At 37.8% G+C, this 26,398-nt stretch overlaps 1 pseudogene; it reads right to left on the bottom strand.

Moving 5' to 3' along the window:
* Positions 1-10,429: 10,429 nt before the first annotated feature.
* Positions 10,430-11,024, bottom strand: LOC121990833 (annotated as a pseudogene).
* Positions 11,025-26,398: the final 15,374 nt, after the last annotated feature.

The following is a 26,398-nucleotide window of genomic DNA, read 5'->3' as shown; positions in this document are numbered from 1 at the left end:
TTAGGACTTTCCTGCAAGCTCATTCAAACTGTTAGATCACAAAACAACTTAACTTTGAACCCTTTGTCATTATCAAAACACAGGTTCGATCGTCGGATGCTTCCCGCACCAACAAAAAGAAATTGAAAGACAGAGACTCAGAGAGTTTTACTTGGTTACAACTGAAGAGGTTGTTAATCCAAGGAAATGATATGCACTAATTTCTCCTTCTGGCGGAGAATCCTCTTTACATCAATGAAAGCTCAGAAAGGAAGAAGCTAAACAAAACATAAAAGCTCACAAGTGTTGTATCAAGAATTGCTTGTTGATTTTTAGCTTCTGGACCAAGGCTGTATTTATAGTCCTGGTCGGCGCGCCTGAAAGGGTTCTAGGCTCTTGGAGTGAGATAGAATTCTATCCCCGACACAACGGTCAACATCCACGTCGGATGTCGATAAAAATAGGTTCCGGGCGCCCGGAATGGGTCTGGGCCCCCGAACCCTAAAAGTCAATAAGGCTGACTTTTTCTGGTCCGGGCCCTCTGCTATGGTGCTGCTCGCCTCGGTTTGGGACTTCCGCTCCGGCTCCGCTCTCTTGGGTGATTTCGTCCATCCGGAATAAGGCTCACCCAAACCCAACTTTTAGCCTTCTCGAGCAACCTTTAGCTCCGGCTTCTCGTCCCTCGGAAACGCCTCACGCCTTCTTCTCATCTGCCCGCGTACTCTTCCGTAGCACCTCATCCCTCGGATGCACCAAACCCGTCGGCACTCTCCCATGCCGTCCTTCTCGCTGCTTCGTCTTTTGCTCAACTTCTTGTACCCCTATGACCCTGCACACTTAGACAGAAGGTTAAACAAAATAAGATCTAACTTAACTTATTTGATCACATAAAAGAACCTTGGGATACCAACAGAAAATCTCTTAGAGTTTAATTCAATGGTCGAGTAGTTGAAAAATACTACCATAAGCAATAAGGTTTTGAGTTCAACCAGTCCACTCATTGGAATATGATTATCTCTTATGAATGGATGAAAATTGTGATTCAACAAAGTGCTTTCCATTATCTAAACTCAGCTGATGTTTAAAATACTAAGAAAAATCATGCATCTAGTCTTGGTACGCTGCTGACTTACCTAAGACATAGGAAAAAAGATGGACAAATGTATATAACACAGATAGAAGAAAAAGTCAACGTGTAAGAACAGAAAACAATCTAATCAAGATGAAAGGAGAGATCTTATTAGCATCCTGAAAACATCAGAGTAGTGAACATAATTAGTTCTGGAGTGTCCAAATCTTTTAGATTTTATTTTTATCAAGAAAAGAAAAAGACGGTTGGAAATGGAGATAGTGAGGAACGTGGCCCATATTTTCCACTATTTATAATGGAAAAGGTCCATTATGTTCCTGGTTTATTTCCCTATATAAAGGGGATGTGTCCAAGGATCAGAGGGGAGAATCAGGGTGTGTTGGAGACGAGAGGAAGAGGAGAACATCCAAGGCAGCGGGATTTGGTTTTTGAAATTGCGGAGAGCTTTCTGATCCTATGATCGCTCTTCCAATAGCGAGTTTCGCCATTGCCGATTGTGGATCTGCAGGAGATCGCTGTAAGTTTTTACCGCTTTATTTTTAATTCGTCTTTCATGCATTTAGTATAATCTACATTGGTATCAGAGCGCGTAGTTATTTCTAAATGCTTAGAGATGAATTATAAAATCATTGATCGGATGTTTTCTCGATTTTCCATTTCTCGTCACTATTTTTTACACGACTAATGTGTCGTAGCATATAACGTCGCTCACCGGCGACAGGGTCGCTGGTAAGAGTCACCATCGGCGTTAACGTCGCTGCTCAACAATGTACTGTACCAAGTTTAAAAAATCGCGACAGTATAGCGATTTCCATCAGAGCAGGGCTCGGGCCGCAAAGATATACCGGTGAAGGCATTCTGTGGCCTATGATGACGTCTTGGTTGGTCGACGGAGTGCTCATGGTTGCTGCCTCTCATAATTTCTGCGCAAGCAGAGACTGACTACCTGCGTTCGTCATGGGTGAGGCAGTGAAGTGGTGGGCGGCGAACAGATCATGATGAAGAAAATGCCGGCAGCGTACTCGAGGTTGCCTCTTGTAATTTCTGCACAAAAAGGGGAGGCGGTGTGTGGCAACCAGCGTTTGTCGCTGTGAGATGGTGTGCGGCGTGGGTTCATGGCGAAGAAATGAGCGGAGGCGGTATAGAACGTGGAGTTGCAGAAGATAATTTTTAGAGTTCACGGTATAAACTGAATTTTTATCCGTTTAATGCATGCTGTGAAGAGTAAAATACATTTTAAAAAAAATAGTAACGTTTCATTATAAATCTGCATGCATTTATAATTAAGAAACATAATATATTTATGTTTTTTAATTAAAATATATCTTTTGCCAAATAATGCCTACTGTAACATTAATTTTGTTCGCTCGTTAATTAATTGAAAATTGAGTTCAATTAATTTCATCATTAATGATAAATGATCAAGAGTAATTTTGGTCCACTTAGATCCGGTTCAGGTTTAAGTCATTAGTTGGTTTAACCGAACCAATTTGATCCAAACCCGAAATCAATTTGGGTTAATTAATTGGACTTGGACCAAATATGATCAAATGATCAGATTTGTTCTATTAGGTCAAATTTGATCAAAACAATTAGATTTGTTCTAATTGGTCGAACTTAAACCAATGGGCATTAGTTTGATCAAACGGACCTGAGTTTGATCAATAAGTCTGAAATTGGTAGAAATGGACTTAGAGAAAAAGTAACAGAACATAGGTACAAAAATCCCTGTCCAATTAGATTAGTTCTAATTAAGGACAATGGACTGAGCTTAGGATCTGGATCCCTAATCAACCGATCCAATGGGTCTGACCAATTAGAGTAGTTCTAATTGTCGACTTAAACTCCTGAAAATCGAGAATATTTGTTTTTCTTGATTTATTATGTTGGTACTATGTCTGTATAAATTGAAATAAGCTGGTTTTGTATTGGTTAGTCGGTTTTGTACTGACTTATTTATTTTCAATTTTTCAGATGGCACGGACGATTACCACATTGACTCGTCGCGAAGTGCGACGAAATCAGCTCAGGGAGGAGATTCAGGAGATAGAGTACAACTCTGCTTATGGAGTCGATGGACACATTGGACGGCTTGATGATCTGTTTTGGAAACTTGAGCGAGAAGAGTTTCCAGTCCTGGACAGTTATAGGATTTGGGCTTTGATGCAATCATTGCCAGAAAATCCTAGGATGATAGCGGACTATATTTGGGGGCGTCATCAAGGACGCGTCATATATTCTGTACTATGTGAGGAGTTGCTTCATCATATGACTGAAGAGGATCCGGAAGAGTTCGAAGAGGACCCGGAAATGATCGAGGAGGAACCAGAAGAGGATCCAATTGTGGATCCAATTGAAAATCTTGAAGCTGTCATACCTGGGATTACTCCAAATGAGTCCAGGCTGAGAGGGATTATTTTGGCCACTACACTAGTGTCTGTTCTAGTGGGAGTGGTAGTTGCCTATCTAGTTTATTAGAGTTCTGTTATTTTTATTGTTGTCGTTTTGTATGAACAATAGTTAGTCCATTTCATTCATGTCAGTAAGTTATATGTTAACAATATGCAGCATAATTTTATGTTAATGATGTGTTCATTTATTTATGTTGTTTGCTTGACATGATGCATGATTAGTTCATGATGTATTAAATGATTAGTTCATTTAATTAAAAAAACATGATATATTAAATGATTAGTTCATTTAATGATATTATAAATGATTAGTTCATTTGTTGGGATGTATGTAATAGAATTGATGAATATTAATTTAATTGGTCATACGGATGATGAGTGAAAACACTTGATTTTGTAAACTAACTCAAAGTGATATTAAGTCAATCATAAATTGCATACATATGATATACACTGAATACTAAATAATGTGTTTATTTATGATAGATTATGGCACCCAAAAACATAATAGCTGAACTCAACAAAGGTGAAAAACTTAATGGGGATAACTATAAGATCTGGCACCTCAGGATACAGTATGTACTTGAGGAACAAGAAGTTCTAGAAGCTGTAAATCAGGTTATGGAAGTACCTGTAGATGGTCCCACTGCACAACACAGACGAGATCTTGATGCCTATAAGGCATGGAAGAAAAAGGACTCCACTGCAAAGGGTATATTGATTAGTTCAATGGTAGACGACCTAGCTTTTGAATATGAGTCATATCTTACTGCTCACATGAAGTCTAGGTTTCCCTTAAAGAAAAATATAGTGGAGTAAGTCTGAGCAAGCTTCGCCAGCTGACAATCAAGTTTGACAGCTACAAAAAGCGTCCAAATGTATCAATGGTTCAACACCTCAGGGAGATTCGAACATGATTCGGGAGCTTAAAACTGTTGGTCATGAGTTGTCTGATGAACAACAGGTTCAAGCAGTTATTCGTTCACTTCCAGATTCTTGGGAGACCATGAAGCAGACCTTAACTCACAGTGAGAGTATTAAGACTTTCACTGATGTCTCACGCCATGTAGAATTGGAGGCGGAGAGAGTTGAATCCGCAAGGATTTCTGGACAAGCCTATGTGGCTGTAGGTTCTGCTGGATCATATGGATCCAACAAGAAGAAATGGTTCAAGAAAGGGAAGGGAAAGAAGAGGGAAGCTGCTGTTGTGGGACAGGGCCCAATCAAGAAGATAGTCAAGAAGACTGGAAAGAAACCTAAAAGCAAGTTGACTTGTTTTAACTGTGGCAAAAAGGGCCACTTTGCTCGGGAGTGCACTGAGCCGAAAAAGGTAAATCCAAGTGTGTCTTCTTTTCAAGAGCATTTTGTTGCTAGTTCAGTGTTGTTAGCTGATTCTTATCCTTTGTGGATTATAGATTCGGGAGCAACCAACCATGTAGCTCGGGAACGAGTTACATTTGTTGAGTACCGTTAGGTACCAGCTGGCAACAAGTGGATCTATGTAGGAAATAATGCAAGAGTTGAAGTCAAAGGAGTCGGCACTTGCAAACTCAACCTACATGGTGGTAGAGTTTTATTTCTACATGATGTCCTGTATGCTCCTGAAATTTGACGGAATCTTGTTTCCGTTACGTGTCTTCTTGATTTAGGGTATTGTATTAATTTTTACAGCCGGTCTGTTGAACTTAAGATTGACTCAGTGTCAATCGGATATGGTTTTTTAACAAATGGTTTTATGGTTCTTGATATAGAACCAGATGTCAATTATGCTATTGATGGTTGTTTTTCAAACATTACTTTAACTAGTGATGTAGATATAATTGATGAGGTTTGGCATACTAGATTAAGACACATAGGACAAGAACGTATGAATCGGTTAGCTAGAGAGGGTCTATTAGGCACTCGAGCTAAGATTCAATTGTCTATATGTGAGCATTATCTTGCTGGAAAATCAACTAGGAAACCATTTGGTAAGGCTATTAGATCTGAATCAACATTGCAGTTAATTCATTCAGACATTTGTGGTCTAATGAATGTGAATGATAGACATGGAGCTTCCTATTTCATTACATTTATTGATGATTTCTCTAGGTTCGGTCATGTGTATTTGATTTATCACAAATCTGAAGCATTAGATTGCTTCATTCGTTATATGAACGAAGTTGAGAATCAAATGAAACCTAAAGTTAAGGCTTTACGCACTGACCGTGGAGGGGAGTATTTGTCTGATATGTTCAAGATAATATGTAATGATAGAGGGATTATTAGATAGCTGACAATCCCTGGAACTCCACAGCAAAATGGGGTAGCAGGACTCTTCTTGAAATGGTTAGGTCTATGATGGCGCAAGCTAATTTGCCAATCTCCTATTGGGGAGATGCATTATTAACTACAGCCTATATACTTAACAAAGTACCTTCAAAGTCAGTTCCATCTACCCCATATGAACGTTGGACAGGCAGAAAACCAGATTTGAGTAATCTGAGACCCTGGGGGTCAGCTGTTTATGTTCATGATAGTTCTCACAAGTATGGAAAACTAGGGCTTAGGGGTAAGAAATATATCTTTATAAGATATCATGAGACCTCCAAAGGTTATGTTTTCGTAGGTGAGCAACTAGATGGAACCATCTCTGAAATAGACTCGAGAGATACGACTTTTCTCGAAGCAGAGTTCCCAATTAGAGGTGATGTTGATAAAAATGTTCCTCTATTTGATGAGGATGAGATATTATCAGCAAGAGAGGTGTCAAAAGGGATACCTGAGTCTAGTCAACCGAGTGGGAGTGATATGCCGAGTCATAAGTTGATTTCTCAACAACCCAACTTACGGAGAAGTGTTCGTAAGATCAAACCTAAGAAGAGGTTTGATATCGAGGATGAGGCATTGGTAACACTTCCAATTGACGATGACGAACCTCAATTCATTGAGGAAGCATTGGGATGTAGAGTTAGAGAAAAATGGAACGCTGCAATGGTTGAAGAGATGGAGTCCATGATTCAAAATCATGTTTGGGACTTAGTCGATCTTCCTCTGGGCCGAAGGGCTATTGGGAATAAGTGGGTTCTCAAAATAAAGAGGAAAGCAGATGGATCGATTAACAGATACAAAGCTCATTTAGTTGCAAAAGGATATACCCAAATGGAGGGTATTGACTTTGAAGAGACATTTTCTCTTGTAGTGAAATTTGTATCAATAAGAGTTATTTTGGCCTTTGTGGCACATTATGACTTGGAATTACATCAAATGGATGTAAAAACTGCTTTCCTTAATGGTGATCTTGACGAAGAAATCTATATGGTTTAACCAGAAGGTTTCATTGCTGAAGGCCAAGAGCAAAAAGTATGTAGACTTAGAAAGTCTATATATGGGCTAAAGCAAGCGTCAAGACAATGGAACATAAGATTTAACGAAGTCATTTTATCTTATGGTTTCGAGATGATCAATGAGGATCATTGTGTTTTCCTGAAAAGGGAAAAAGGAAAGTATGTCATTTTATCATTATATGTTGATGATATGCTGATAGCTGGAAATGACATAGGATATGTGAATGAAGTCAAGAAGTGACTGTCATCACAGTTTGATACAACAGATATGGGAGAAGCTGAATACATCTTAGGAGTGAAGATCATAAGAGATCGTCATAAAAGACTTTTGGGTCGGTCACAAGAGTCTTATATAAATACGATGTTACATCATTTCAGCATGTCTAATTGCAACATAGAACATACACCTATTGTGAAAGGTACTGTGTTGAGCAAGAGTATGTGTCCTAAAACTCCAGAGGAAATAGCTGAGATGAATAAAAAACCATATGCCAGTGCTATTGGTAGTTTGATGTACACTACGTTGTGTACACGTCCCGATATCAGCTATGTTGTGGTCTTGGTCAGTCGGTTCCAGTCAAACCCAGGACCGAGACACTGGAAGGCAGTAAAAAGGATATTCAGATATTTGAAGGCGACAACAGATTATTATCTCTGTTTTCAAGGATCATATATGAGTCTGAAAGGTTATTCAGATGCAGATTGGGCTGGAGACCTGGATGATAGAAAATCCACATCAGGCTATGCATTCTTGCTGAATGGTGGCGCCATCTCCTGGAACATCAAGAAACAAGCTTGTGTAGCTTTGTCGACTATGGAAGCTGAATATGTGGCATGTTCAGCAGCTGTGCAAGAAGTAGTCTGGTTGAGAAGGTTTCTGAAGCATCTGAAAATTACTGCGGATAGTGGGAGTCCAGTAACTGTCTACTGTGACAATCAAGCTGCAATAGCTTTTTCCAAGGATCCCAAATATCATAGCAAAGGCAAGCATATAGAAATTAAATACAATTTTGTAAGGGATATTGTGGCTAAAAGAAAAGTCATTCTTGAGTATGTCCCTACACGTGTTATGCTTGCAGATCTTTTTACTAAGCCAATGACAAAAGAGTCATTTAAAGAACATGTAAAGTCTTTGAGACTTCGTAGAATATAACAATATTGAAATAACAATCAGAGTTTGTGTTATGATTGTGTAATTTTTTATCATTTATTCAGTGTATATGTTGTATTTTTTACATTCATATAAGATCTCGGTGAGCATGTTGGCAGGTGGAGATTGGTCCACTCACATGGACAATCATCTCTGTTTGTTAAGTACAAATAGGGGTAAGACCGTTACTTATGAAACAGCTTGCGTAGTTGAAATTATGAAATTAGAGACAGATTCATAAGTTAAGGTCGCCTTGATAATTGTGTCAAGATGAGATCATTTATGTGTAAATAATGATCTAAGTAAATAAACCCACCATTTACTGAACCTGTTGAAGGCCAGATTAGAATTCATATGTTGAATTCCGGATTAGACGTTAAGTATGTCTAGATCAAAATCTGTACGATGTTAAATTTGAAGACAACATGCGCTCTTTTTAGTAAAGAGAATAACATCGTAGCATGTGATTCATACCACATGTGCTATTGCGACAATAAAGGTAATAGGAGAAAGAATCCCTGTTTCTCTACTATGTGAGACCTTTGAGATTATATGTTAATCTCAATTTTTGCCTTAGTGACTATTTAGTTGTTTACTTGAAGTTTTAATCAGTGTCTGCTACTTTAGTGTGTATCCTATGGCTATGGATGATTCGGTCTATGGAGCATAACTAGGAAAGCGACTGATTAAAATGAATTGATTCTAGCTAAAAAGGAAGATTAAATATATTTACATCTTTTGTTGTTATTCACTGGTCGACCCATTTCTGTTATGTACGGAAATGAATGTGAATATTGGATATGGAACATGCTCATGACATAATGGTCATTATAAGGGATTAGAGATGTTCATATCGATGTAAATGAAAATTATTTAATCTGGGTAAATAGCAAGACATGGATATTTTCAAGATAATGGCCGTGTGTCACTTAAATTTTGGATGGATTCTGGATAAAGGCTATGTGTCACCAGGAAAGTGACTATGTGCCATGAAGAGTGTGCCTCTAATTTATTTGAGCAGCTAAGCAAAGTGTAACAACTTTATTAGCATTGATTGCTCAATGAGCGGCTAAGTCAAGGTATAACAATCTTCTTAGCAACTATCGCTCAGTGTGCTTGCTGTCGCACGAACCATTTTCTCTAAGTATGGATTGGATGTTCTCATATGGTCTATGTGACCAAACTCTCTAATAGTCTATGTGACTTATTAAGTCTTTGTGACTTACCTGAATGAACTAGTCTTAATGACTTTCCTTGGACGAGTGGGAGATGTTGGAAATGGGGATAGTGGGAAACGTGGCCCATGTTCCCCACTACTTATAATGGAAAAGGTCCATTATGCCCCTGGTTTATTTCCCTATATAAAGGGGATGCGTCCAAGGATTAGAGGGGAGAATCAGGGTGTGTTGGAGATGAGAACATCCAAGACGGCGGGATTTGGTTTGTGAAATTGCGGAGGGCTTTCCGATCCTGTGATCGCTCTTCCGATAACGAGTTTCGCCATTACCAATTGCGGATCTGCGGGAGATCGCTGTAAGTTTTTGCCGCTTTATTTTTAATTCGTCTTTCATGCATTTAGTATAATCTACAAAGACAGGATGTGTTATGGCATTAAAGAAGAAATGAGAAGGTAGAGTATGAATAATACTTCTCTTCCCGCATCTGCAAAAATAGCATGCAATGCAAAATAGGAGAACATGGCGAGGGCAGGAACTGCAATCATCATAGCTAAGTAACTCTGTCCTGAAAATTTTGGGTTAAACTGATTAAACTAGCTAAAATAATCAACCACTTCTTGTGCTTTTGCAGACAAGGATTACTTACCGATCCTTTCTTTTCTCGAGGAATCGTTGGACCGAAACCTTTCTAGCAATAGGAAGATCTGCAATTCAACAATAGAACATAGAGATCAGTAACTAATCATATTAAGTATACTATCATCTTGCATGAGATTCCAATAAAATCTTGGTTTGGTGTCACTACTAGAAAGATTAGGTTATGCTGGTTTAAGTTGGGGAACCACGGAATTGCTAGCAGCTTTAGGAACCAAGGTTGAGTTTTTTGATAAGATAATGATCCTGAGCTTGTCATGGCTTCAGTAAGGAGGGAAGGGGGTACACAGGTCAAGCTATTAGTAGTGGAGCTCCCCTTGCTTGCTAGCTTCATTAGATTCTTAGCTTTTTCAGCTGGGAAATTGTCGAACACCAGCACCTTTCCTCCGTAGAAGATTGAAAGTTGTGATTTTTGTGCTTCCCTGCAATAAAAGTAGCCAGAGAAACTCTGAGATCGCCTTCAAATTTCTATCATAGAATGGATCTTATAGTGATTTCCTCCTTAAAATAACATGGGATTTTGTGTTCTTTTTTTCTTCCTTAAAAGTAGCCACAGGATTTGTGTCCTTCCTCGTGGTGATCTCGATCTCATCTTCCTGCTTCTAGGAATCACCACGATCTATTGCATCAACAGCTTGATGCTATTGCTGCTGCGAAGGCTCGTCGGGCGGTACTGAAGGCAATGGCTTGCGAGTCACGGGGCCAATGCCCATCTTCCTCAGTTTCTTCTTGATGTGAGTGTTCCAGTAGTTCTTGATCTTGTTGTCGGTTCTAACCAGAAGGTACGACGTAATCTTGGACCAACTGCAAGATCATCAAGTTTAGTTTGACATCAACAAATTGAAGCTTCAAGAAGAAGAAGATAAAGAAGAAGAAGAAGAAAGTTGTTTCTGAGCTGCGAATGGAGATCGATCACCATCTTCTCTTCCTCTTTCGACAGCAATCCCCTCTTCAGATCAGGCCTCAAGTAATTCACCCATCTCAGCCTACAACTCTTCCTGCACCTCAACAGCCCTGCAACCACAATTTTTCGACATGATGATTAGGAGCAATGGCGCCATGCCCTTAAAAAACATAAAAAGGAGAAAGTTGGTGACCTGCAAATTTTGGCACAGCTCTTCAGCAGCATTGGCTGTTGGTGAGGATGAAGTTGACCAACTTCTTGTCCTTGTCCTCCTCCGTAGTCCATGGCCACTTCTTCAGCCCTACCTTCTCGCAGCAAGGCTGCCTCCCCATTCACTACAGGAGTTGAAATAGAGAGAGAGAGACACACACAAACACATTAATGGTAAAACTATTAGAGTATATATTAAAAGTCTATCTTTTTATAAACATTTATATTGAAATAAAAAATTACATTGGTCAAATATCTACATTTATTTGATAAGTGTAGTTGTTCAATTAATTTATATTGTAAATAACATGATTTGTGGTGTCACACACAGAAAATCATGTTATCAGTTTCTTATAAGTTATAAATAGTAGCTCACGACTAAGATCGATAGGAACAAACCATTGAAATAGTCGTAGTGTAATTTGGTATTAGTTTATCTTGACTATAAAATTACACTAGTACAATCTGAGTGTATTGAGCAGGACCATTTGAGGTAGTTTCTTTTTATACTGACTACATAAAAGAACAAGACCTCTGTTATTATGGAAATATGTGCTCTTAATCCTGATATAATAACAAGCACATATATTTAGTATTCATTTTTTTAATTTATCAGTGGGGTGAGATTTAGTTCGATAAATCAATAGAACCGATAAGTTGAAAAATAATATTATTTATAGTGTGTGTTGTTAATTATAGAAGGAAATTGTGTCCTAGCGATCTAGGCTGATGATGTCCCCAAGAGGAGCTCATAAGGATTGTCATATAAACCCTGTAGGTGAACTTAGTCCGACATGACAATAAGGTTGAATGGTACTACTTTTGGAGCTAGACGTTAATTATGTGACTGTCAGTAACTCATTTAATTAATTGACATTTGATATCTTAAACACAGGGAGACTAACACACTCATGATAAGAAAGAGCCCAAAATATAATTTTGGATTGATGCGGTAGTTCAATGATAGCTCTTTAGTGGTATGAGTTATTATTGATGAACTTGAGTTGGGTGTTCGGAGCGAACACGGGAAGCTCAAGTTCATCGAGAGACCATAACCAATTTCTCCTCTCGGTCCCTATTGTAGACTCTTATATAAAGCCTTATATCCACCCAAAGCCTAGCCTCTTAGCCCATGCTAGGGGTCGGCCCCTATCCTCGCTTGGAGCCCAAGCAAGGGGCCGGCCAAGCCAAGCTTGGAGCTAAGGCTAGGGCCAGCCAAGGCTTGCTTGGTGCCCAAGCAAGGGGTCAGCCAAGTGTGAAAGGGAAGAGGGATTTTATTAAAAATAAAATTTTGATAAAATCTTTCCTTTTATGTTTTTATCCACATGGTTTTAAAAGAGAGTTTTTAATTTTAAGATCTTTCCTTTTATAAATTTTCTACAAAGGATTAAAAGAGAGATTAGATATCTTTCCTTATTTGTAAATATCTATAATGTTAAGAGAAATATTTTAATTTTTAAAAAAAAAATCCTTTTTTGAAACCATGATATAAAAGGAGTTTTTTTTTTTAAATCTTATCTTTTATAGATATCCATAAAAGGATTTAAAAGGGAGATATTTTAATTTATAAAACATTCCTTTTATAGCTAACCACAAAAGGGTTTTTTTAAAAGAGATATTTTAATTTTTGTTTAAAATCTTTCCTTGTTTGTTTAAACATGGTGTGGCTGGCCATAGAGAGGAATAAAAGGAAATTTTATTTTTTATTATAAAACTTTTCTTTTTTGGATTCACCAAGGATTATAAAAGAGAGGGAGGGTGTGCCTTCATGAAACACATAACCTATTCTATTGTTCCTCTTTTCGATCCTTGGTGGTCGGCCCTTCCTCTTCTCTTTCTCTTCTTCTTTGTGGCCGGCAGCAACATCTCTTTTGGAGCTCTTGGTGGTCGATTGCTTAGATGTGAAGAAGTAGAGAAAGGAGGTATTGTTTTCTAGCATCCCTTGGAGCATTGTGGTAGTGGCCAAAACTTGGAAGCAAGGAAGGCTTTGGTGGATTTCTTCTTGGTAGATCATCACCCACACAACGTCCAAGAGAAGGAGAGGAATATAATAGAAGATCAAGAGGTTTTTGTTAACAAAGAAAGGTATAACTAGTTGTCTTGTTCCGCATCATACTAGTTTTCTTTGTACGAATTTTAAATTACCAAACACAAGAGGCTAACGATTCTTGGCAATCGATTTTATGTTTCAATTTTATGTTTTTTTTGTTTTTCGATCTTGTGATTCGATTGTTCTTTGTAGTTAAACCTTGGGTTACTGTAAGAAGATTAAATATTGAATTTCGTTGAAAGGTTTTGTCTAGGAAGTGGTGGATGATCCCATACCCAAGAAGGCCTAATGCCTCGCTATGTTTAACCTGGAAGCCAATCTTTGAAATAAATATTTAATTGACTTTATAACATGGGTTGATTTGGATCAATAATGTTAAGCATCGTTTGTGGTCCAAGTCTAAACCTCTAAGAATAGATAAGTTGAATTTGAAATCAATAATTTTAAGTTCTGTTTGCGATTCCAAGTTTAATTTCTAAAGAACACAATAGGTTGTTAGGAAAGGTTTAGGACTTCTACAAAATTTTTGTACAAGGGAACCAGTACGATATTCCGGGTAGCAACCAACAATTGGTATCAGAGCTAGGATATTACCTCTGTGTGTTTGGTTTTTCAGTTTAATTATGCACATGTCATACATATTTTAGGCATGATAATAGTAGGATGTGCAAATAGATTAACTCTGTGGTTGCAGGCATCCTAGATCAACTATTATGGCCCTAATGTGTTTGTATGTGATTGGACCCTCAGATATGTCAAGGGCATTTTATGTGTGTGGGTGATTGTATGTATTAAATACAACAGGAGCTGTATTAGTTTTAAGATTTTACTTTTTGTTCGATCTAGATTATATGTACATTCCTTCGTGAAATATAGGATCGATAAATGTAAAATTTGGTGTTATTTGAGGACCAGAGGCGCAGTAGAAAAAGAAGCAAGATAGATGCGGTAACTAGACCCGATTGCGGTGGCTAAAGATGGCAGCAGCTAAGATTGGCAGCACACGGAGGACAGTGATGGAAGAGGCCATAATAGTTGAAAAATTATTTTTTCCATATTTATTTATTTTATTTGTTGTGATGTGTGTGTGCATGATAAAATCCTCATTTGAAATAACTAAGTGGGAGAGGGATTAGTAAATAAATTTCATGGTCTCCATTACTGGTTTGTAAGCGATGCAAACAAACTTGCGCGTTGGCTCTGAGTGCCTCCCTCCACATCGGATGAGTTTGTTTGCAGATCACTAGATCAAACTTTCTTTATGGATGGTTATAGGAAATTATTTAGGAGCGTGTGATCTTCTCCAACTGAAGGGGCACAATCCTATTTAATGGACTAAGTATAAAGTAATGGTATACACTTAGGCGCATTTAATAGTATTCTCCCCAACGAAGTCACTGCTATTATTTGTGTGACTAAAGGAATACCAACTATTAATTTTATTTGTCATAAAGTTAGGATGACAAGAATAAAATTAATGGGTAAAACCTCCTCTTACAAATATTTGATTTTGTATATGTCCACACTAACGTGACATACAAAATTCACGATATTTTGAGATGTTGGTGAATTTAAATAATATTATTTGAGGACTCGATATTATTCTAAATTCTAAAGTCTTGACCAAAATTTATTTTGTGATTCTTAGGATGACTTTCAACCCACTGACTATTATTCTGAAAGAGAACAAACTTACCGATCCAAATTACATAGATTGGAAAAGAAACCTGGACATTGTCCTAACTGCTGAAGGATATAAGTTTGTACTGTTAGATGTCTGCCCTAATGTGCCTAATAGTGATTCTAGTGAAGAGGAGATTGAGTATCATAAGAAATGGGTAAAGGCAGATGAGATAGCGTGGTGTTACATTATGACTTCAATGTCAAATATGCTGCAACATCAGCATTAGGACTTGCGAATTGCCTATGACATGATGAACAATCTCAAGGAACTCTTCGGACACCAGAATTGGGCTGCTAGGCAAGAGGCAATGAGAAAATTAATGACAGCCACCATATCAGAGGGGACACCCGTTAGGGATCATATCCTAAAGATGATGGCTTACTTGAATGAGATACAAATCCTTGGAGCTGAAATTGATGGGGAAATCCAGGTCGATATTATTCTCCAAACGCTACCCAAAAGTTTTGAGCAGTTCTGCCTGAACTACAATATGAATAAAAGGATTTATTCATTGGCAGAACTACTGACAGAACTTCAGGCAACAGAAGGGCTATTTTGTCATAATTCTCAAATTTACTTTATTGAAAATATTTCTACTTCTAAGTCGAAAGGCAAGAAGAAGAATAAGAAACAAGTTGGCACGACAAAGAAAGTGAAACTATCTCTAGGTATTGGACTTAAAGCAGGAGTAAAGAAGCCGAAGGGCAAGTGCTTTATTTGCAAGCAGTTTGAACATTGGAAGGCGAACTGTCCTCGTTGGAAAGAGAACAATAAAGGTATATCTTATTCTCTTGTAGTTAAAACATGTTTAGTGGTGTTATCTATTAGTACCTGGTATGTAAATACAAGAGCTACTGATCATGTCTGCAATACATTGCAGGGTTCCAAGAAACCCGATGACTATATGAGGGAGAGATAACTGTCTACATGGGCAATGCTACGAAAGTGGCGACTGTTGCAGTGGGAGACGCCTACTTATCATTTGATAGGAATAGAACTTTGATTTTAAGAAATTATCTTTATGTACCAAGTTTTAGAAAGAATTTAATTTTAGTTTCTAAACTATTTTTGGATGGATATACTGTTTCTTTTGATGACAAAGTGGTTATTAAGAAAAATAGGATAATTATCTATTCTGGTACATTAGTTGGCAATTTATATACTCTAAATCCGATAACTCCCACAAAGCAACAAATGGAAATTAATAACACATCCTCTAATTCTAATAAGAGAAAGAAACCTTCAAATATGAACCAAACATATCTTTGGCATCTAAGACTTGGTCATATTAACTTGAGTAGGATTAAAATGCTAATAGCCGGTGGACTTTTGGGTTCATTAGTGTTGGAAAACTTTCCAACTTATGAATCTTGCTTGGAAGGAAAAATGACCAAGAGATCTTTTAAGGCCAAGGGGTATGAGCAAAAGATGTGTTGGAATTTGTTCATTCTGATATGTGTGGACCTATGACTATCCAGGCGAGAGGTGGTTTCGAATATTTCGTCTCTTTTATAGATGACTATTCGAGATATGGATACATTTACTTGTTGCGTCGTAAGTCTGAGTGCTTTGATAAGTTCAAAGAGTACAAGGCTGATGTGGAGAAACGTTACGGTAAAAGTACCAAAACACTACAGTCTGATCGTGGTGGCAAGTACCTCTCAAGAGAGTTTAGGAATTACTTATCAAAGGTTGGGATTCAATCCCAATTGTCTGCACCTGGTACACCCCAACAGAATGGTGTGGCAGAACGAAGGAATATGACTCTTATAGAAATGGTTAGATCAATGATGAGTTATTCAGAATTACCAAATTCATTCTGGGGATATGCTTTAGAAACGACAATGTACATTTTGAACGTAGTACCTTCTAAATCAGTACCCTTTACTCCCATGGAATTGTGGAATGAGTGTAAACCTAGTCTGAATCATATTCAGATATGGGGTAGTCCAACACATGTGCTGAAGGGAGATACTGATTAGTTGGAATCTCGTACAGAAGTTTGCCTATTTATAGGTTATCCCAAAGGAACGAAAGGTGGTTTGTTTTATAGTTCTAAAGATCAGAAGGTCATTGTTAGCACGAATGCCTGATTTTTAGAAGAGGACTATGTAATGAACCATAAGCCCATTAGTGAAATTGTTCTAGAAGAAATGAGAGAGGACACACCTACTTTAGTACCAACAATGCAAGATGAAATATCACAAGAAACTACAACACGTATCACAAATGATATACAACCACAGACAGTGCCTCATCATAGTGGGAGGGTTGTGAGGTAAACTGAAAGATTCATGTTTTTGGGAGAGTCTTCAGACTTGATCCCAGGTAAACATGAACCTGATCCCCGAACATATGATGAAACACTCAAAGATAAAGATGCAGCATCTTGTCAAAGAGCAATGAATTCAGAAATAGAATCTATATATTCTAACAAAATCTGGGAGCTAGTAGAACCATTAAATAGTGTAAAACCTATTGGATGTAAATGGATCTACAAAAGAAAAAGATGGACAGACTGGAAGGTGGAAACCTTCAAAGCAAGACTTGTTGTGAAGGGGTATACTCAGAAAGAAGGAATCGATTATGAGGAAACTTTTTTACCAGTAGCTATGCTTAAGTCTATTCGGATACTCTTATCTATTACTGCTCATATGGATTATGAGGTTTGGCAAATGGATGTCAAGATAGCTTTCCTTAATGAAAGTCTTGAAGAAAACATCCATATGAAGCAACCAGAGAGATTTATTGCAAAGGGCAAAGAGCATCTAGTATGTAAGCTCAATCGGTCTATTTATGGACCGAAGCAAGCTTCAGGGTCTTGGAACATCCGGTCTAATGAAGTAATCCAGTCGTATGGATTTATTCAGTGTCCAGATGAGTCTTGTGTATACAAGAAGTGTGATGGAAACGTGGTGGTATTTCTTGTACTATACATAGATGAAATTTTGTTAGTTGGAAACAATATCAAAGTGTTGTCGGGAGTAAGTGTTGGATCGAAAGCGCTAGAGGGGGGGTGTAACACCCACGAAAAGATAAGCTATACCTATAAGTATTTTTCCTTTAGAATAAAATAAAAAAATAGAGAAATGGAAATAGAAACCAAAATGAAATAAAAAGAAATTGAGGTTAAGGTTTGAACCTTGAACCTCCCACAAATGATAGAGTTAAATTAGTGTATGGTAACCACTAGAGTAAAGAATAATAGATGAATAGAAAAGAGTGGAAATTGTAGTTGAAAGTAAGAGGATAGTTAAGAAAAGGAACAAGAGAAAACCAAGTAGCTTACCTCCTCTTCCTCTTGGTTAAGGAAAGAAGCAATAAAAAGCCAAGTTGCTTTCCTTCCTCTTTTTCCTCTAATTTCGTGGGAATTAAGAGAGGGTAGAGATAGAGGGGTTAAGGGGATGAATGAGGACATAATTCATTCTCATGATGAATAAATAGGATTGAGAGAAGAATAGAGAAAGAAAAGATTGTTAATTCTTCCTCCTTCTTCTTCCTCCTCCTCCTTTCTCCTTCTCCCTTCTCCACCGAGACATAGAGCTTTCTCTCCCTCATTCCTAAAATCCAAGCTAAGGTTTTCTCTCCAAGAAAACTAATTCCTAAGAAGGAGTCTCAAGGTTTACTCCTTACAAGAAAAAGAAAATAGAAGGGAGGACTAGAAAGAGAAGTTCCTTCTTCTTCCTCACAAGGGTACCACTTTTCTTTAGGAACAACAAGCGAAAGGATGTAAGTATCCCCTCACCTGTGGTACAAGTTGCTTATGTTTTCCACAAGATTAGAATGTTTGAAACTTAACTCCATGCTCCTAAGGTTTTTCGGCCAAGACATGAATGAAAAGGTTAGGGAAGTTCAAGACCTAGATAAGCATGTTCCTTATGTTCTTATGATAAGCACCCTAGTATAGGAAGCTAGTTAATGTTCTTATGTTGTATGCTTATTTAAAACCTAGATCTATGATTTTGAACTTTCGGCCAAGTATAGATGAAAGACCTAGGAAAACTTAAGACCTAAACCAACCATGATCACTATGTCCCCATGATATGTATGCTATGATAGGAGATTGGTTTGGTATTCTTATCATTGTATGTTGCTTAAAACTTAATTTCATGCTCCTAAAGTGTTCGGACAAGACATGAATAAATGGATTAGGAGAGATTAAAGTTTAGGTTATCATGCTCATGATCTTCTTTATGAAATGGTATGAAAGATTTTAAGTGTTTGCATGCTTGTATGTGTTGGAACCTAGTGGTATTACACTATAGGGTTTCGGCCATAATGTGAATAAAAGACCTAGGAGAGCTTAAAACTTAGGTTAACATGTTCATGACTCTCTTTAAGACATGATATAAAAGCAAACTTAGGGTTATCATGTTTTGATGTTGCTTGAAATCTAGACACATGGTCCCATAGGGTTCGGCCATGGAGAAGTTAGTGTCTAAAGAAGCTTTAAACTAAATCTAGTATGCTCATGATTTCATTTATGACATGATATGGAGTTAGCTTGATATTCATGCTTGTATATTGTTTAGTGGTTATTTTTCTCTTCATGAAGGTTTCGGCCATGAACAAACTTTAGGGTTCAAGGAAGCTAAAAATTTAACCTAGCATGCTCATGTACCTCCTTATGATATGATATGAATTTTTAGCTAGATATTTATGTTTGCATGTTTCTTAGAGCTTGGTTTCCTCTTCATGAAGGTTTCGGCCATGAACAAGTTTTAGGGTTCAAGGAAGCTAAAAATTTAACCTAGCATGCTCATGTACCTCCTTATGATATGATATCAATTTTTAGCTAGATATTTATGTTTGCATGATTGCTTAGAGCTTGGTTTCCTCTTCATGAAAGTTTCGGCCATGAACAAGTTTTAGGGTTCAAGGAAGCTAAAAATTTAACTTAGCATGCTCATGAATCTCCTTATGATATGATATGAATTTTAGCTAGATATTTATGCTTGTATGTTGCTTAGAGCTTGGTTCCTCTTCATGAAGGTTTCGGCCATGAAAGAATTAGAGACCTAGGAAGGCTTAAAAATTTGAATTAACATGCTTATGACCTTCTTTATGATACGATATGAAGTTAACATGAGATTCTTATGCTTGTATGTTGTTTAGAATTTAAGTTCATACCCTTGAACTTTCGGCCATAATGGGTTTAGGAGCCTAGATGTGCCTCACATGCTATGTTATGAATTAAGAGATGTTATTTAATGATTCCATGTATGATTATTTCTTTTCTATGATGGATGATGTGTTCATTTATGTATACCTATGAACCATGTATGATAATGTCTCTTATGATGTGCTATGTGCCCAAGTATGCATGCTTTTATGATATGACAAATAAAATATCATTTATGTATGCTTATGATCCATGCATAATAATGTCTCTTATGATGTGCTATGTGCCCAATTATGTATGCTTTATGATATGATAAGTAAAGGCCTAAGAGTTGCTTCCCTTTTTGTTGGGACTAAGAGCACTCTTTATGATATGATAAGTAAAGGCCTAAGAGTTGCTTCCCTTGGGGACTAAGAGCACTCTTCATGATATGATAAGATATGATATGCTATGTTATGACATGAACCATGATATGCTATTTTACTTTGTATGGCTTGTACCAAGGGTGGGCTCCATAAGCGCCCCTAGGCCGACGGACTATGAACGAGTCTAGTAAAGGGATGGGCTCCTTAGTACGCCCCTAGGTCGACGGTCGTAGTACGGACCTAGATCCCTAGTAGGTTCAGGGCTAGCTACCCTATCCTAAGGATTGCACGCATTTATGTATGTATGTGGTACAAGCCGGGCCCTCATGATGATATTATGTTCAAGTACTATATAATATGTTTTAAGACATCTTGCATATGACATGACACATGTTTTTAAAAGACATCTTGCATGATATGATTTATGATTTATATGACATGATGATTTATGATATGATATAGCATGATGTTCTTTATGATTTATGATATGACATACGATGCCCTTATGATTTATATGACATGATGATTTATGATATGATATAACATGATGTTCTTTATGAGATAATATGTTATAATGCTATGCATTCACCATATGATGTTAGATGTTCATATTTCCATGGTTATATGCTTATGTGTTTATGCTTTGATATATGGATTTTGTGAGTAGGAAAGGATCTTACTAAGCCTGTGTGCTTATAGCTTACTTTCCTTGTACCACAGATAAGGGCAAAGAATGGATGACCTAAGGGAGCTGCAGGAGAGGCAAGGAGATGTGTGTGGTGGTGGCTCGGCTAAGGCAAATAAAAGACCTGCTTAAGTTATTTTGTTATGTCGACATGAACCAAGTGTATTATGTTATTGTTCTGCATGACTTCATGATATTTCAACTGTCTTACTTTCGAAAGAAATTTCAATATGCATGTATGTTTCCGTAAATAGATAAGTAAAGTAACCCCGCCCTACTAGCAGGAGGGCGGGCGTTACTGGGGGGTGAATAGCGCTCGTGGCTTTCACAATCGATTTCAGAATCGTAAAAGTAAATGCAGTGAAAATAAATAACACAAACATAGAAGACACGAGGAGTTACTTCATTCGGAGCCTATCTCGACTCCTACTCGAAGGCCCGCGGTCGTTGACCGCTTTCGGTGGGCAACAACTATATAGCGCAAATCTTTACAAATAGATGAGTACAAGTATGAGCTTAAAAAGAAAGATTATACCGACAAAATACAATATATTAAGAGTGGTCGCTGATTGTCAGAGCAGCAGGGCGTTGTTGAAGCTTACTGAGCAGCACAATAGAGCGCAGGAGATCTTCTATTCGAGAGTTGTACTGAAGCTGTACCTCGAGGCCTCCTTTTATAGCTCTGCAAAATCTGATCCAGATCCCCAAGCTTCAGGATCAAGTTTAACCCGACGCGGATCGGTCGACCGATCCCAAGGTTCGGTCGACCGATTAGGCGATCTCCTCCTATCTGATCCACCCGATCCTCTCACTTTGCTTCTATCCGGTCAAACTCTATCCGAGGTTCAGTCAACCGATAAACAGGTTCGGTCGACCGATCTCTTGGTCGAGCCCGGTCCAACCTCTGGAGACCTGATCTGCTGGCTTGTGGGTTTGGTCGACTGATCCCAATCGACCGATCCCGGCCACTTCTAACTCTACACAAAAATGTTAGTCTCCTGCAAAACAGAGTTAGAACACAAACAAATAAATTGACAGCCTTTGGACTGTCCGGGTCTGACTTCGGATTTCTGACTGGAAACCCTAGGTCGACTCGATGCCTACTGTTCCCTCTACGGGGAACGCGTCGTCACATACTCCACTCAGGAGATTTACCTTTTACCAGTGCGATCCTCCAGATCGACTGGACTTTTGCTCGGCGTTCGATACCTCCGGACTTTCTGCTGGACACCCGCTTCCTGACCCGTCCAGTCTTCCACCTGGTTCACGACACCAGGATTTTCCACCTAGGGTTACCACCCCTAGGACTTTTGCCTGAAGCACTCGACCTGCCAAGACTTTCCACATAGGGTTACCACTCCCTATGACCTAGGATTACCACCCCCTAGGGGTTTTTCCCATGCCTAACCGCAGCTAGGACTTTCCTGAGACACTCAATCATACACATTAGATAACAATTAAACTTAACTTTGAATCCCTTTGCCATTATCAAAACTTGAGTTTGATTGTCGGATGCTTCCCGCACCATCAATCTCCCCCTTTTTGATTATGACAACCGAAATTCAAAGTTAAGGAAAAAGAAGGAAAAAATGCAATAACGATAAAAGGTAAGCACATTAAAGCTCCCCCTTATTAGAAGCTCCACCTTAACAAAAGTTTCTTTTGAATTTTCTTTGAACTTTCTTTAAATTTTCTTTGAATTTTACTGCCCTCCCCCTTTGCCATTTATCAAAAACATGTTTAAGAAAATACCAACTTTTCAAAAAGATTTGATAGTCAGAGAGATAATTTAGGAAAAATGTTTGGATAACACTTGGCTTTTCATAATTAATAGAGTTTAATTTGGGGATAATTTTTGCTAAGTGAAAAATAGAGTTTACTTAGCTCAATTTTGAATTAAATTTGAAAGATTATCTTTTCTTTGAAAGTTTTAAAAATTTGATATATTTGAAATAAAATTTTCTCAAAAATTGACTAAGTTTAAAAGTATTTGTTAAAATATTTGCTAAAAATAAAATATATTTTCACGTAGCTAAGTATTTTGCAAATACTTTAGTTGAAAATATTGAATTTTGAAGGATTTTAAAAGGATATTATAAATTTGATAAGATGTCTTAATATAGCTAAAGTTGGAAAGAGGGAGTAGTTAGACTTATAAAAATTTAAGTAAGGTTATTCATTCAAATTCAGTTGGTCCTTAAGTCCAAGCATGAGTCAAGTTAAAAATGTTTCAGATTATCTAATTTACATTAGAGAGCTATCAGAGCCCTAAAGTTCATGCCTGAGTAAACTCAAAAAGGTTTAAATATCAAGCACGTTGTTTTGTGGCCACATGTCTAACCATTTAGCTAATAGCTGATTACCTAGAGGGCAACAACTTTCACTTGGTTAGTTAAGTTAAGTCAATAGATCCAGTTAGATTTGACTAGTGCTGGAAGACTTAACTTAATTTCTGTTGACTTGGTGTTTAACGCCCAGACTCATATTGATGCACAGATATAAGCATTCTTGAGTCCAGGCTGTACCCTATGTATCTCACGCCATTCTATGTTTTTTCAAACACAAGCAAGGTAAGCCTAACTGTTTGTGAGATGCACTGGCTGAAACTTAGGGGAGCAAGTTTTCTAGGGTAGAGCCTAAGCTAATTCCATATTTTGAAAATCTAGTAAAATTGGAATTTTAAGAACAATATTTTCCTAGAATGTTTAAAACCTTATTTTGAAAACAAGTAGAACAGTGAAGCTAGGAAATTGATTTGAAACTCAATACCTACTCTACCTAACACATTCATATTTGTCTTCTAAGTGAGCTGAACTCAAGTTCAGGTAAGGGCTTTGTGAAGATGTCAGCTAGGTTTGATTTTGACTCAACATAGTTGAGTTCAATATTACCCTTAGCTACGTGATCCCTTACAAAATGGTGCTTCACTTCTATATGTTTAGTCCTTGAGTGATGAATTGGGTTTTTTGTTAGATTTATTGATCTTATATTATCAATTGAGATTTTAGTTTTATGATACTCCAATTGATAGTCTTTAAGGGTATGCATCATCCATAGCAACTGAGATGTGCATTTACCTAAGGCTATATATTCAGCTTCAGTGGTAGATAAAGCAACACAGTGTTGCTTTCTACTTGACCAACTTACTAGGCATTGTCCTAGAAATTGACAGCTACCACTTGTGCTTTTTCTATCTAGCTTGCATCCGACATAGTCTGAGTCAGAGTAGCCGGTTAGGTCAAGGGTGCCAGATCTAGGGTACCATAGTCCTACATTTAGGGCTCCATTAACATACCTAAGGATTCTTTTGACAAGGGTTAAGTGGGATTCTTTTGACAAGGGTTAAGTGAGACTCTTTTGCACAAGATTGGTATCGTGCACACATACCTACTGTGAAAATAATGTCTGGTCAACTCACAATTAGGTACAGTAGACTTCCTATCGTACTTCGATAGTATTTCAAATCTACTGGTTTACCTTCTAAATCTGAGTCAATTTTAGCATTTGTAGCCATTGGTTTATTAATTGTTTTTGAGTTCTCCATGCCAAATTTTCTAACTAATTCCTTAGCATATTTAGTTTGATAAATATAAATTCCATCTTTAGTTTGCTTAATCTGTAAACCTAAGAAGAAATTAAGTTCTCCTACCAGACTTATTTCGAATTCATTTTCCATTAGTTTGGTAAATTCTTTTAGAAATTTAGAGTTTGTGGAACCGAAAATAATATCGTCGACGTAAATTTAGGCTATAAAAATGTCATTTTCTAAGGTTTTTACGAAAAGGGTTGGGTCTATTTGACCTTGGTTAAATCCTTTTAATATTAGATAATTGGACAAACGTTCATACCAAGCCCTAGGTGCTTGTTTTAGTCCGTATAGGGCTTTTTTTAATCTAAAGACATAATTTGGTTGTTCTAAGTCCTCAAATCCTGGGGGTTGACCTACATATACCTCTTCTTTAATAAATCCATTTAAAAATGTGGATTTTACATCCATTTGAAATAGCTTGAATCCTTTGTGTGCTGCATAGGCCAGCAACATCCTAATGGATTCAAGTCTTGCTACAGGGGCATAGGTCTCATCATAGTCTAATCCTTCTACTTGACTAAATCCTTTAGCTACTAACCTAGCTTTGTTTCAAACTATTTCACCTTGATCATTTAATTTGTTTCTAAAAACCCATTTAGTGTCAATTATGGACTTGTTAACGGGTTTAGGCACTAATTCCCAGACTTGATTTCTTTCAAATTGGGCCAATTCTTCTTGCATTGATAGAGTCCAATCTGGGTCTGGTAGGGCTTCTTCTATGCTTTTGGGTTTGATTTTTAAAATCAGGGCTATTTGGCTCTAGTTTCTATAAGATGATCTAGTTCTGACTCCTAAAGTTGGGTCACCCAAAATTTGGTCAGATGGGTGATTTGTGCTTGTTCTTATTGGCTGTATATCATTTGAGTTAGTGATTTGTTCTTCAGATTCAATAGGTTCTGGTTGAATTTCGTCATCTTCTCTGTTTATTGGGTTAGCATTTTCTGTATTTTCATTTTCATTTATTGTTTTGGGTAATTTATTTTCTTCATCAAATATTATATTTATTGTTTCTTCTACTTTTAGGGTATTTTTGTTATACACTCTTATCCTGGTTATTGAATACCCTAAAAAATATTCCCGAGATTATTTTTGATGTAAATTTCCCTAAATAGTCTTTAGTGTTCAAAATGAAAACTTTACACCCAAACACTTTTAAATAGTTTAAGTTGGAAATTTTATTATAATAAATTTCATAGGGTGTTTTATTTTGAAATTTGTTAATTAAAATCCTATTTTGAATGTAACAGGCTGTATTAACTGCTTCAGCCCAGAATTGATTAGATAGTTTATATTCGTTTAACAAGGTACTAGCAGCTTCTTGTAGGGTTCTATTTTTATGTTCTACTTGTTGGAACCCCAAGGTTGTTTTGGTGTGATCAACAAGTTAAGTTAGGTCCTGCGTTGTATTTAACCTTGTGTCTAAGTGTGCAGGAGCTTAGGAGCACAGGTACTCGAGCGGAAGATGCAGCTAGCGAGAAGGACGGCACGCAGTGCGTCCGAGAGCCGAGACGCTTCAGGAGGACTAACCGCCGAACGAAGCAACGAGATGGCCGGATCTAACATCCACCCGCCAAAATTCGAGGGGGACTTTGCAAGCTAAGTTAGGTCCTGCGTTTGTTTAACCCTTGTGTCTAAGTGAGCGGGAGTTTAGGAACACAGGAAGTCGAGCGGAAGACGCGGCTAGCGAGAAGGACGTCACGGGAGAGAGCCGACGGGCTCGGTGCGTCCGAGGGACGAGGTGTCCGCGGAAGAGTACACCGGTGGACGAGAAGAACGTGCGCGGCGTTCGAGGGACGAGAAACCGAAAAGGAAGGCTGCTCGAGGAGAAGGCCGGAACATGGGTTCGGGTGAGCCCTATTCCGGAAGGCCGAGATCACCCAAGCTGACGTAGCCGGAGCGAACAGACCCGGACCGAAACGAGCTAAACCGGAGCAGTGGAACTGGACCACAAAAAGTCAACAAAGTTGACTTGAGGGGTCCGGGCGCCCGGAATCATTCCGG

The sequence above is a fragment of the Zingiber officinale genome, chromosome 6B, assembly GCF_018446385.1.
Source record: "Zingiber officinale cultivar Zhangliang chromosome 6B, Zo_v1.1, whole genome shotgun sequence".
NCBI lineage: Eukaryota > Viridiplantae > Streptophyta > Magnoliopsida > Zingiberales > Zingiberaceae > Zingiber > Zingiber officinale.
Note: the sequence above shows the minus strand (reverse complement) of the source record. Positions and strands in the feature narration are given on the sequence as shown.